The 11,820-nt window shown below is 41.9% G+C and overlaps 1 protein-coding gene across 3 annotated transcripts in view; it reads left to right on the forward strand.

The window, feature by feature from the left end:
• Positions 1-222: 222 nt before the first annotated feature.
• The window catches only part of Stag1 (STAG1 cohesin complex component), a 305,418-nt gene continuing 293,820 nt past the window's right edge, over positions 223-11,820 (forward strand). For 2 of the 3 annotated variants that reach the window (XM_050139375.1, XM_050139374.1), the window contains exon 1: positions 226-400. The gene's annotated coding sequence lies outside the window, so the exon portion shown is untranslated. Of the gene's footprint in view, positions 401-11,820 lie in introns of all 3 variants that reach the window. The other variant, XM_050139376.1, reaches the window with a different exon arrangement.

Raw genomic sequence — 11,820 nt, forward strand, 5'->3', positions numbered from 1 at the left:
GGGGCCGCCACGCAGAGGCCACGTTTTCCCGCCCCGCTGGTGCGCGTGCGCGCAGCCCGGAGGCAAAGCCGCGTTAGCGCGCGCCCCCGGCCGTGGGCCCCCCGCCTCGCTCGCGCCTCTACTCCCTCCCCTTTCCGGGCCGACCCGACCTGTCAGCAAGGCAGTGAGCCCCGCGGCCAGCAGAGGGCGGTCGGGACCCAAGTCTGCAGCGGCGCCATTGGCGTGTGGAAAATGCCACCAGATGGCGGGTTAGGATTGCAGCTCCGTTGAAGGCGCGGCCCCCGCTCCCGAACCCCCGGCGACCACCCCGTAACAACCCCCCCACATCGGGAATAACACACCGGAGACTTTTGGGGGGAAACTAGGTCGACGGCCGACAGCGCCCGGATGGGCAGCTGAGGTGAGCGCAAGCGGCGGCGGCGGCGGCGGGGGGCGGGAAAGAGGGGGAATGCGGCGGCAGCGGCGCGGGGGCTGGTAGCGCCGATCCAAGATGGAGGCCGGGCGAGAGAGTCTGAGAGCGCGAGCGGCGAGCGGGCGGGCGGGCCGGCGCGGGCCCCGCGCGGGGGAGGGAGGCCCGTGCGGGCCTCTGCGCCGCGCGGCGACTGCGGGGCGGCCGAGCGCCCGGGACCTGCTGTGGGCGCGGCGGGCACTCCGCTCTCTCCACCCCTCCCGCGGGCCGCGAAAACGGTGCCCCCGCCCGTCTGGGCTCTCCGGAGCGGTGGCGCGGAAGCCTTTGTGGCGCGCTCGGGCCCGCCGCCAAGCCCGCCCTCCTTCCCCCCCCCTCCCCGCCCGGGCTCTCGGGACTCGCCCGCGCCGGGGCCAGCCGAGGCGGGCTGGCGCGAACGCCTTCCGCCGCCCTGCGTTTCTGCGGTGTTTCGGCGGCGGCGGCGTCACATGACAACGAGCTCGCCTCCGCCGAGGGTCCTGGGGGTCGCTCAGCTTGACTGCTGGCCCAGGCCTCTGCTGGCTGGGGTGGGGCAGTGGGCCGGCGACCCGGGCGGACGGGGCGTCGCAGCTCGGCTTTCCCGCTATCCGCCGTCGCAGCTCCGGACGGGGGGCCTCCGGGTCAAACGTGTCCAGGCCCGAGCACTGCCCCGTTAGTTTCCCGATCCCTCCGAGGGAGGAGGCCAATAAAAGTTGTTTTTCCTCCTCTCTGGAGGTTGGGGGGACGGGGTGAGGAGCCGGGAAGCCTGAGTGTTTGGAGTTCGACCTGAGCCCCACTTGGAGGGGTCTGAACTGGGTGCCGTAGGGACCACAACCTTTCCTGGCTCTCGGGTTGTCAACGTCACCCGCTTCTGCCTACGTTCGAATTGTTACTGATTCTACATTGCAGGCAGTCGGGCCCTGGGAGAGTTAGGTCCTGGAATTGGTTTTGGAGCCGAGTAGACCTCAAACATTGCAGTTTGTGGTAGTGAATTATCCGCTGTTGAATTTGAAGTTGGTGTTGAGATGAGGGGGTATGTGTGTTCTCTCCTGGTTGTGCTTAGAAACGACTCTATTTTACATCTCAGCAAAAGTCGTGTTTGTGAAAGTACCTCAACCCGCATAAAGTTGTATGATTTGTAACTTAATGGAGACTGTAACTTTACCTTTAGATTTCCATATGTATTTTTTTAAAATAAAAATTGCAAATTCTGATGGTGAAGCTCATGCAAATGTACAGAACAGTGAGAATAAAAACGGTGGTCTCATAATGTATGTTAGTCGAGGCTTAAAATTTGGTCAAGAAATACTGAATGAACCAGTAATGTTAATGTTATTTCATTGTTTTTCATTATGGGGAATGTAACACATCCCCCCCCCCACACCAATAAACTTATTAAAAAAACCCCACAGGTGTTTTGCTAGTTGGTTCTTTGCGTTTTAATATGGTACCTTGGGGTTCTGTCTGGTGGTCTGTGCCTGTAATTCTGGTTACTCTGGAGACAGGCGGGGGATCACAAGTTGAATCTAGCATGGACATCTGAGATACTGTCTTAAACAAGTAGAGGTGTAGTGTTGCCTTTTTTTTTTTTTTTTTGAAGAGATTAATACAGTTACTGTGGTATGGCCATCCCACCTCCACCCTCTCATAGGATCTTGCTGTGTAGCCCAGGCTGGCCATCTATTCACTATGCAGTCCTAATTGGCCTTTAATTTAGGGCAGATCTTTCTTCAGCATGTGGAGCTATGAGATTACAGGTAGGTGCCAGCCAGGCCAGCCAATTACTGAGTGTCTCTTGCTTTTTCAGAAAGGATCTTGGTATGTAGCTCAGGATGGCCTTGAGTTTATAGCAGTTCTTCTGCCTCAGACTTTCAAATGCTGGTATTCCAGCCACACTTAGCTTTGAAAGGCTCTTTTAAAAACTTGAGAAAGCTGTGTTGCAGTTTGAACTGAAGTTTCTTGAGACATCCCCTAGGTTTGTGATCTAGGTATTATTATTATTATTATTTTAATCTATTTCAGCCTTTTTTACCATCCTCATTTCTGAAGTTGGGATAATACAGTGGTTCTTTTGCAAACTGAAAAAGCCCCTTTTAGCTAAAACTTAAGCAATTTATGATTACCTCCTCTTTTCCTGGCTTTATTTCTAGATGGATATATCTTAATAATCTCAGTACTGTACGAGATTCAATACATTCTTGTTAGCTGTTGGTCAGATTCTGTAATCTTTTATATATGTGTGTGTATTATACACATACACATATAATATATACATATATTCCTACACATATACACACACAGTCTTAGTAACAGCAGTTCACAAAATGACTACTACAGGAATCAATCTCTAATTTCTGTAGATTTTATGACCTCTTTCAAAAGTTAACCTGATGAGGTCAGACCCACCCAGATAATCTTTTATGTGAATTCAGTTAACTATAGGGACATTAATTACATAGACAAAAATATCTTCCCCCTGTAGTGTAATCATAGGAGTGCTACCCTGGTGTATTTACAGGATCTTTCCCACTTTCAAGGAAAAGATAGTGTGATAACTCATTTATTTACTGCTGATGGGGAGAGAAGTATCTTCACATTTTTACTCTTTAGAATCTGGACATAAGAAAAGGACACAACTAAAACAGTAATCTCCCTTTCCTCTCTTCCCCCTGCTTTTCCCCCTCCTTTGTCATTTTTATCTTTCTTTGCACTACTAGGTATCAACCCAGCATCTATTTTATATGTTAGAATAGCTACATTCTCTGTCTGTACTTTTATTTATTTTTGAATAAGACAGGGTGCTAGTATAATCCAGGTTGGCCTTGAACTCCTGATTCTCCTACCTGTATCACTCAAGTGTTGAGATTATAGCCATTCCTGTACTACCATGTTTTTAAAATTTTGTCTGTGCGTGGGTGGGCATGTGTTGCTGAAGTCAGTGGATAACCTATGGGATTTTGGTTGTCTCTCTACCATGTGGAATCTGGGGACCAAAGTCAGATTTTGAGGGTTGTCAGAAAATTCTTTTATCTGTTGAGTTTTGCTGCCCCTGCCCACCCTCACTCCTTTTGGGGCACAGGGTTTCATTGTGAACCAAAAATAGAAAGAATTTTCATGTATAAACCATAGAGTAAGATGATTCTTAATGTAATAAGTAGGGTTTTATCTCTTACTACTACTAAGTAAGGGTTGAGTTTTCTATTATTTGGTAGTTACAGTACAGGATCCCAGTTGAGCTGAATCACCCCCCCCCCCAAGTGCTTCCCTCAAATTTTCTTTGGATTCTGTAATTTTTTCCCCTCCCTCCCTCCCTCCCTCCCTCCCTCCCTCCCTCCGTTTGAGTTTGTATGCAAGCCAGGTATGTACTTAGAGATCAGATAACATGAGAGTCCATTCACTTCTTCCACCACAGGGTTTCCTGGAATTGAACTCAGATTATCAGGGTTGGTAGCAAGTTCCTTTACCTGCTGAGCCATCTTGGTTGCCCTTGAACTCTTTTCAATATTTCTCCATATCAGTGTTTAAAGAAAATCTCAAATCCCTGCCTCCCTTTTACATTTGATTTTTTTTATTTCAAAAATTTAAGTTTTTAAAATTTTATATGTGTGTAGGTGTATGTGTTCCACATTATGCATGTGGAAGTAAGAGGACAACTTTGGAGATTTAGTTCCTTCTTTCACGTGGGACCTGGGCATTGAATTTAGGTCATCAGGCCTGGCGGCAAGCATCTTTACTTGCTGAGCAATCTCGCTGATCTTTTCCCTCTTTAAATTTTTGTTTTCTGTCTTGAGATGGAGTCATGCTGAGTTTTCCCAGGTTGGCCTGGGACGTGGTTATTTAGCCTAGGCAGGGCTAAAATTTCAATCTGAATCTTTCTGAGTGCTGGTATCACAGACATTTGCCACCAAGTAGAGCTGCTGCTAAGTTGGGTCTTTTATTTTTTCATTCAATGCTGGGGAAGTCCTGCCTGCTTTATAGAGTGAGTTCCAGGACAGTCAGGGCTACATAGAAAAACTTTTAACTGGAAAAAACAAAACAAAAACCTCTGTAGTATTCTATGCTCTGGAGTTTAAAAGTCTTTTGACCACCAGACTATACTGTATTGTATGAAGATCCAAAGAACTTAAAAAGTGAATGAAATGAAACTCTAGATAAAATGGTAAGGTTAGTTTTTTGAAAAAAAAAAAATCAATAATTTTAGCTTACCATGTGGAGATGCATCATTAAAACTAATGTGTATGATCAGAGGATGAACTAATGGAAAGATGAAGGCAATAACTACTGTTTCCTGCTTAAAATTAAACATTTTAGAAACTGGAATTCTTTTTCTTTAGAGAGATACAGCATCAAGGCAAGACATTGACATGTTCCTTGTTGCCTGGGTTTTGAGACTGTCTACTTGTAACTTTGGCTGGCCCAGAACTTCATATGTAGACCAAGCTGGCTTTGAATTTGTGGCAATACTACTGCCTTAGTCTGCCAGGTGTTGGGATACCATTCCTAGCTACATAGTAATGGTTGTACATTTATATTAAATGGTTGATACTTTTAATTTTTTCAAGATTATTTATGAATATTTGGCTTTGTATGCATAGTTCTGTAAAGGAGTGACTCTTTGCCAAAAGTTAAATACATTATGTAAATTTCCTCTAAGATGAAGTTTGTAGATCAACATGATAGCTAGCTGTTTTTCCCTTCTGTAAAAATGGATACAGAAAACAAATACAGTAATCTTCATTTTAGGTTACTATTTAAGATATTTTTATAAAAATAAAAACACTATTTTAATAGATATATAGGCAGTTTAGTGTAGAATAGTGCAGAAGCCAAGGTCTGATTTAAAAAGAAAAAACAAAAACTTATTTTTTTTTAATTTGGGCATTGAAGACAGGATCTTTAGCATCCATCGCTGATCTTCATTCTAGTTTGACAGAAGATTGTTTAACTACATCTCTCTCTCTACCCCTGGCTAGCCGTATGTCTTTGAGTCATTAAATTGGGCATCAGTTTATTTCTAATTTATTGAATCCCTTAGAAATAATCATAAATTCTAAATTATATAATGGAACTTTTTGGGTGTCTTTAGTTTTCAGAGACCTAATTGTGATATTGTTCTCTAACTTTCCCAACTGTTTATTAGACTAACTTGTGGTCTCACATAACTGAAAAATGTATAGAAGAAATACAGGTTTTTTTCATTAAAAGATTTAACTGTGTGTGTGCACAGGTGAGTGCAGGTGCCCGAGAAGGCCAGAGATGTCAAAGCCTTTGGAACTGGAGTTAATAGGTGGTTGTGAGCTGCCTGACGTAGTACATTGCAAGGTAGTGGGTTCATTCCGTAGACCCGAGGACTAAATTACGGACAAATCAAAAAAGACGTCCCAAACGCCGAGGGAACTAAAATATAAACCTGTAAGCAGTGACTCGAGGGCCTAGTGTGCCAAGCTAAAGATTTTGAACTTTGTCCTTAAGCCAGTGCTTGCACATGGGAATCACACAAGACCATGAGTTAAATCCTCTGCAGTCCCTCACTTTTCCTTTCCAAAAAAGAATCGTTTGAGGCCTAAACTGTGCCACTTGTTGGAGATGTACCCCAGCCAGATTAATTGAACCCGGATTTCTGGTGCACAGTGAGGTACTTGATTGAGACTTGTTTATAGATAATTTATCAAATACTAGATAAGGTATATTAAAGTGAATGGCAGCGAGTCTGTGGAGGTTTTATTCCTGTTTCACAGGAGCAGTAGATGGGCCAAGTACTTTCCTCAATAGGGAACAGAAAGTTTGCATTCAGCTTTGTTTGTGACTCTGAAGCCTAACTTCTTAAGCAACTAAAACAGCAGCAACAACAACATACTGATGATGCTGATGGACCTGTCTGGGGGGAACCTCAGTTTTTATTTTCACTAGCTTTGAACTGAAATTGAGCATATTCTTTAATTTTTATTAGCAAATCAATTTTATTAACAATATGTTATTTTGTCACCAGTAAGAGAGTTTTACATTACATTATAGGCACATTTTTTTTTTTTAATCAGTATTTTACAAGTGGGCTAATTGAGTGTGGTGTCAAATATCTGTAGCCCCAGTTGCTTGGAAGGCTGAGCAGAAAGAGCACTTGAAGCCAGGAGTTTGAAATCAACTTTTGAAACTTTGTCTTGGAAATAAAAAATACATTGTTAGACCATCTGTTAGATCTACCTCTAGATCTTTTTTTTTTTTTTTTTGGTAATATTGAATTTAATATTAATTGAAATCTCCCTTTAAAAACTAAGGGTATGGTACCTTTTTTCCCTCTCTTTTTATTTATTTATTTATTAAAGATTTCTGTCTCTTCCCCACCGCCGCCTCCCCTTTCCCTCCCCCTCCCTACCTCTAGATCTTAATGTTCATCATGTCACATAAGTATATTCAGTAGCACAAGTTTGCTTTTGTAATATATTGATAATTATATTTAATTTCTCTTGTGATCATGGTATTACACAAAGACTCGGACTGCTTGGTCTAGACTAGATAGGAAACAAAATAGCCATTCTTTTTTTAATGTTAGATATGGTTATAAATTTTGCTTTCTCTATTGGCTTTATTTAGCTGTTAACTAAAACAGAAACCTAAGTTCTCTATTACTTATAAAGGTTATTAGTATTAAGCACTTATATTTAAAGTATGTTTTTCTGAGCACTTCATAAAACATGAGTGAAGAAGAAGATAGTCATCATCTCATTAGGCATTTGAACCAAAGCTCTGATTTTGTGAGTGTACTGTTAATTATGATACCTACTAGCCACAGTGTAAAAAAAATCTAAAATAATATAGTTAACAGCATACCTGTGTGTCTATGTCTGGGTGGTGGTATTTGTGTATGTGTGTTTGCATGTGTGCACATAGGTGTGAGTATTGTGTGACGTTTTACTCTTTTGGATTTTGGAGGGACCCACCACCAGCTCTCACATAAATGACACATGGAGGCTTATTCTTAGTTATGAATGCCTGGCCTTAGTTTGGCTTGTTTTTTGCCAACTTTTCTTAAATTATCCTGACTACCTTTTGCCTCTGGGCTTTTTTTTTTTTTTTTTTTTTTTTTTTTTGGTTTTTCGAGACAGGGTTTCTCTGTGGTTTTGGAGCCTGTCCTGGAACTAGCTTTTGTAGACCAGGCTGGTCTCGAACTCACAGAGATCCGCCTGCCTCTGCCTCCTAAGTGCTGGGATTAAAGGCGTGTGCCATCACCACCCTGCTGCTTTTCTCTTTTCTTACTTCTGTATTTTTTACTTTCTCTCTTACTCTGTGACTGGCTGAGTGGCTGGGTGGCTGGCCCCTGATGTCCTCCTCTCCTTGTTTTCTGTGACTCCTTTTCTTCCTCACTTCTCTTCTATTTATATTTTGCCTGCCAACCCCACCTATCCTTGCTCCTGCCTTGCTATTGGCCTTTCAGCTCCTTATTACACCATCAGGTGTTTTAGACAGGAAAAGAATCACAGCTTCACAGAGTTAAACAAATGCAGTATAAACAAAAGCAACACACCTTAAAATAATATTCCCCAACATGTGAGTATGTGTGCATGCATGCATGTTTGGAGTTTTGAACAGTGTATCGTTTTGATTTGTTTGTTTTGTTTGAGACAGGTTTTCTCTGTGACAGCCCTGGCTGTCCTGGAACTTACTCTGTAGACCAGACTAGCCTTAGACTCACAGAGATCCATCTGTCTAGCTCTACCTCCCCATTGCTGGAATTAAAGGTATATGCTACCATGCCCAGCAAACAAATGTGTCTTAATTTCTCTCCACTTTTTTTTTTTTTTTATTGGTGAGCCTGGAGCTTGCCAAGTCCAGCTAGCCTAGTAGCTAGCTTGACCTTGGAATCCACTATTCCTGCTTCCTGAATGTTGGGATTACTAAAGGCTACCACACCTGCCTGATAATTACATGGATTCTAGGGGTGTGAACTCTCAGTCTTTGTGCTTATGTGGCAAGTGCTGTGACCACCGAGCCATTTCCCCAGCGCTAGAGGTCCATTTTAGCGATATTCAAGTCAAACTGGTGATAGAATGATTTAAAAAAGAGCAAGAGGGGCTGGAGAGATGGATCAGTGGTTAAGAGCACTGACTACTCTTCCAGAGGACCTGGGTTCAATTCCCAGCACCCACATGGCAGCTCACAACTGTCTGAAGATCTAGTTGCAGGGGATCTGATACCTTCACACCAATGCACATAAAATAAAGTTAAATAAACCCTAAAAAATATTTTTTAAAAAAGAGCAAGAATATCCTTCCCAAATATCTATTATAGGTATTGTACTTGGCCTTTAAACACATAACCATTCTTTACAGACTGTGGTGTCAAGTGATTTAGATTGATTATATCTTATTTAGCTTGTATATCACCTTTCAGAAAATTAATTTACAAATGGAAGCTTTATTAAGCTCCTCATTTTTTCTTTTCTAACCTTGTTTCAATAGGGAAATGATAAATCTAGGTGGGAATGAGATGATGGTGATGTGGAGGTTATCACTGATGCCAATTAAGCTATCACTTAAGATTCTTCATGTTGTATGTAGATTTGTTCATTAAATTTCAAGTAAATATTGGAAAATCAGGCTGATATATCATATACTGTGATTCCTCCTGGGGAATAAGTGAGGTATTGTGATGATAATAAGGAAAGTCGTCTGTGAGAATTAGAAGGCAAGTGGAGACATTCACAGAACCTAAGCAGGAATAGTAGAGGCACAGGAAAAACAAAGACCAAAATCTTTAGTAAAAACAATTTGTGGTGTCCCAGGGATTAGGAGAAGCCTGTAGTTACTGTAGGGAGAATATGCAGAAAGAATGAGCTTCCCATGAAGTTAAAGTGATTGAGTTTGGATTGTGTAAAATGTATTTGGAATAATTAGAATTTTGAGTATGAATTTTATGATAAGTAAAATAAAAAACCATGGGTGAGTTTTACATAGAGGAATTTTAAAAAATATTTTTAGGGTCTGAGAATACATATTTGCTTAGTATACTTTGTACCCAAACAATAATAGCAAACCCACACAAACAAAAACAAGTAAAAATTCTAGCTCCTTCTTACAACTGGTTGGGGCGGGGGTGATTTTGCTTTCCAGGCACAATTATCAATGTCTGCAGATAATTTTGGTTACTAAAACTTGGTGTGATGGTGTGTTACTGATACCAGAGGGTATAAACCAGGGATCCTACTAAAGTGGAATAGCTTCCTGTAACAAAGAGTTGATTACCTAAAATATCAGTAGTGCCAAGGTTGAGAATCCTTGTTTTATTCCTTTGATGGAATGGTAAAGGGGAAGGCCAAGTTGTTAAAGAATTCTGGTGACAGTTACAGTGCCATGGACAATTGTGATTATGATATTGTTCATGATTTTGTAAGTTTTGGAGATAGGTGTGATAGAGAGGTATTGGCAGACTGTTGGTAGTAGTTTCTGTCCCACCTGGTTCTGCAGTTGTTTAGTCCCAGAGAAACACAGAGGCCTACATTAATTATAAACTGGTTGGCCTATTAGCTCAGGCTTCTTATTAATTCTTATAACTTAACCCATAATTCTTTTCTATGTTAGCCACGTGGTTTAGTACCTGTATCAGTGAGGTGTTCTCATCTTGCTTCCTCTGCATCTGGGTAATGACTGCAGACTGAGCCTTTCTTCTCTCCAGAATTCTCCTATTCTGGTTGTCCCTCCTGTACTTCCTTTCTCGCTACTGCCCAATCAGCATTTTATTAAACAAGTACAAGAGACAGATCTTTACCGGGTACAAGACCATTGTCCCACAGCAGCAGACTACACAAAAACAATTCAAGGGAAGAAAGATTTAGTTCGGCTCATGATTTCAGAGGTTGCAGTCTGTTCTGGGAGAGTGGGTATGAGGTAACAAGAGTCTTTTATTAATGGTAGCCAGGAAGCAGGGTGGCCAGGGCAGGAAATGAATGCTTGTATATGTTGGCTTTTGCCTTTCCCTTTCTCTCTCCTTTATTTCTTGTACCACCTCCCTTCTCCCCCTCAAACACACACTTGTGGGATAGAACTGCTCACATTCTTGGCTGTTCCTTCCCTTTTAGGATTCCCATCTCTGGAAACACCCTGACAGACTGGTCCAAAGGTTAGCTTTACAAGTGAAGTGGTTTTTAATTCTGAGTGGTTGACTGTTGAGATTAACCATCACAAGAAGTGTTTCTGACTAATAGTTAATTGAATGGTAGTGCTATCCTATAATGACATGCTGAGGGGAAGAACTAGGATGAAGAGTTCTGACTTGTACACAGTTACTTATTTGTGTGTGTTTGTGTATGAGGGTGTGCACTATATCGGTGGTGCTTGTGTGGCAGTCAGAACAACCCTAGGATTTATCTTCCATTTTCCTTGAGGCAGGGACTCTCTTCTTGTTTGCTGTTGTTGCACCATACACTCCAGGTTGATGGCCCCTGAGTTCTTGTCTTTCTCTGCTTCTAATTTTACTGTAGGCCTGTATGCTTTGTAGACAAGTGCTACCACATAAGATTTTGACATGATTTCTGAACCTGAACTCAGGTTCTCAGGCTTGTGTGGCAAGTGCTTTTAGCCATTGAACCATCTCCCAGTCCTGTTCTGATCTTACTTTATTGAATGTGAGTTATTAATAGATAAGAAAAAATGAATACACCTTTGCAGTCTATAGTTGGTTACATCAGCTGCTTGTTGCTTTTAGAGCTTTCATCTGTTATTCTTGATTTTGTAGGTTTTTTTCTGTCATTCAACTGCTTACCATCTTAAATGGGATGCTCTTCTATATATATCTCTAATTAAATATACAGCTCTTCTACTTTTGACTTCATAATCCCATAAGCCACTTTAATATTGTGTTTCAAGAAGTAATAGAATTGGAATTGCTACTAGCAGTAATCAGTATTTAACTTGTTAATTTCAGTTTTTTCAATACATAGAACTTTTCAGTGCCAAATTATAGAATAATATTTTAAAAGTCATTTTAAAGATAATTATATTCAATATGTGTAAGAGCAACATGCACATAACTCAGTTGATATTTGATAAAACTAGATAGAAAAAAAGTGATAATATTGCTGTGTGGGGATTGCAAGATGGCTCAGTGGGTAAAGCCACTTGTTGCCAAGCCCCAGGATCTGAATTAGATCCCTGTGACCCACATGATAGAAGGAGAGCACCAACTCTTGGACATTGTCCTCTGACAGTTGTATGTCTCCCTCAAATAAATAAATGTAAAAGAAATGTGTAAGCCGGGCGATGGTGGCGCACGCCTTTAATCCCAGCACTTGGGAGGCAGAGGCAGGCGGATCTCTGTGAGTTCGAGGCCAGCCTGGTCTACAAGAGCTAGTTCCAGGACAGGCTCCAAAGCCACAGAGAAATTCTGTCTCGAAAAACCAAAAA

The sequence above is a fragment of the Alexandromys fortis genome, unplaced genomic scaffold (assembly GCF_014885135.2).
Source record: "Alexandromys fortis isolate MF-2015 unplaced genomic scaffold, M_Fortis_MF-2015_v1.1 scaffold_36, whole genome shotgun sequence".
Classification (NCBI taxonomy): Eukaryota; Metazoa; Chordata; class Mammalia; order Rodentia; family Cricetidae; genus Alexandromys; species Alexandromys fortis.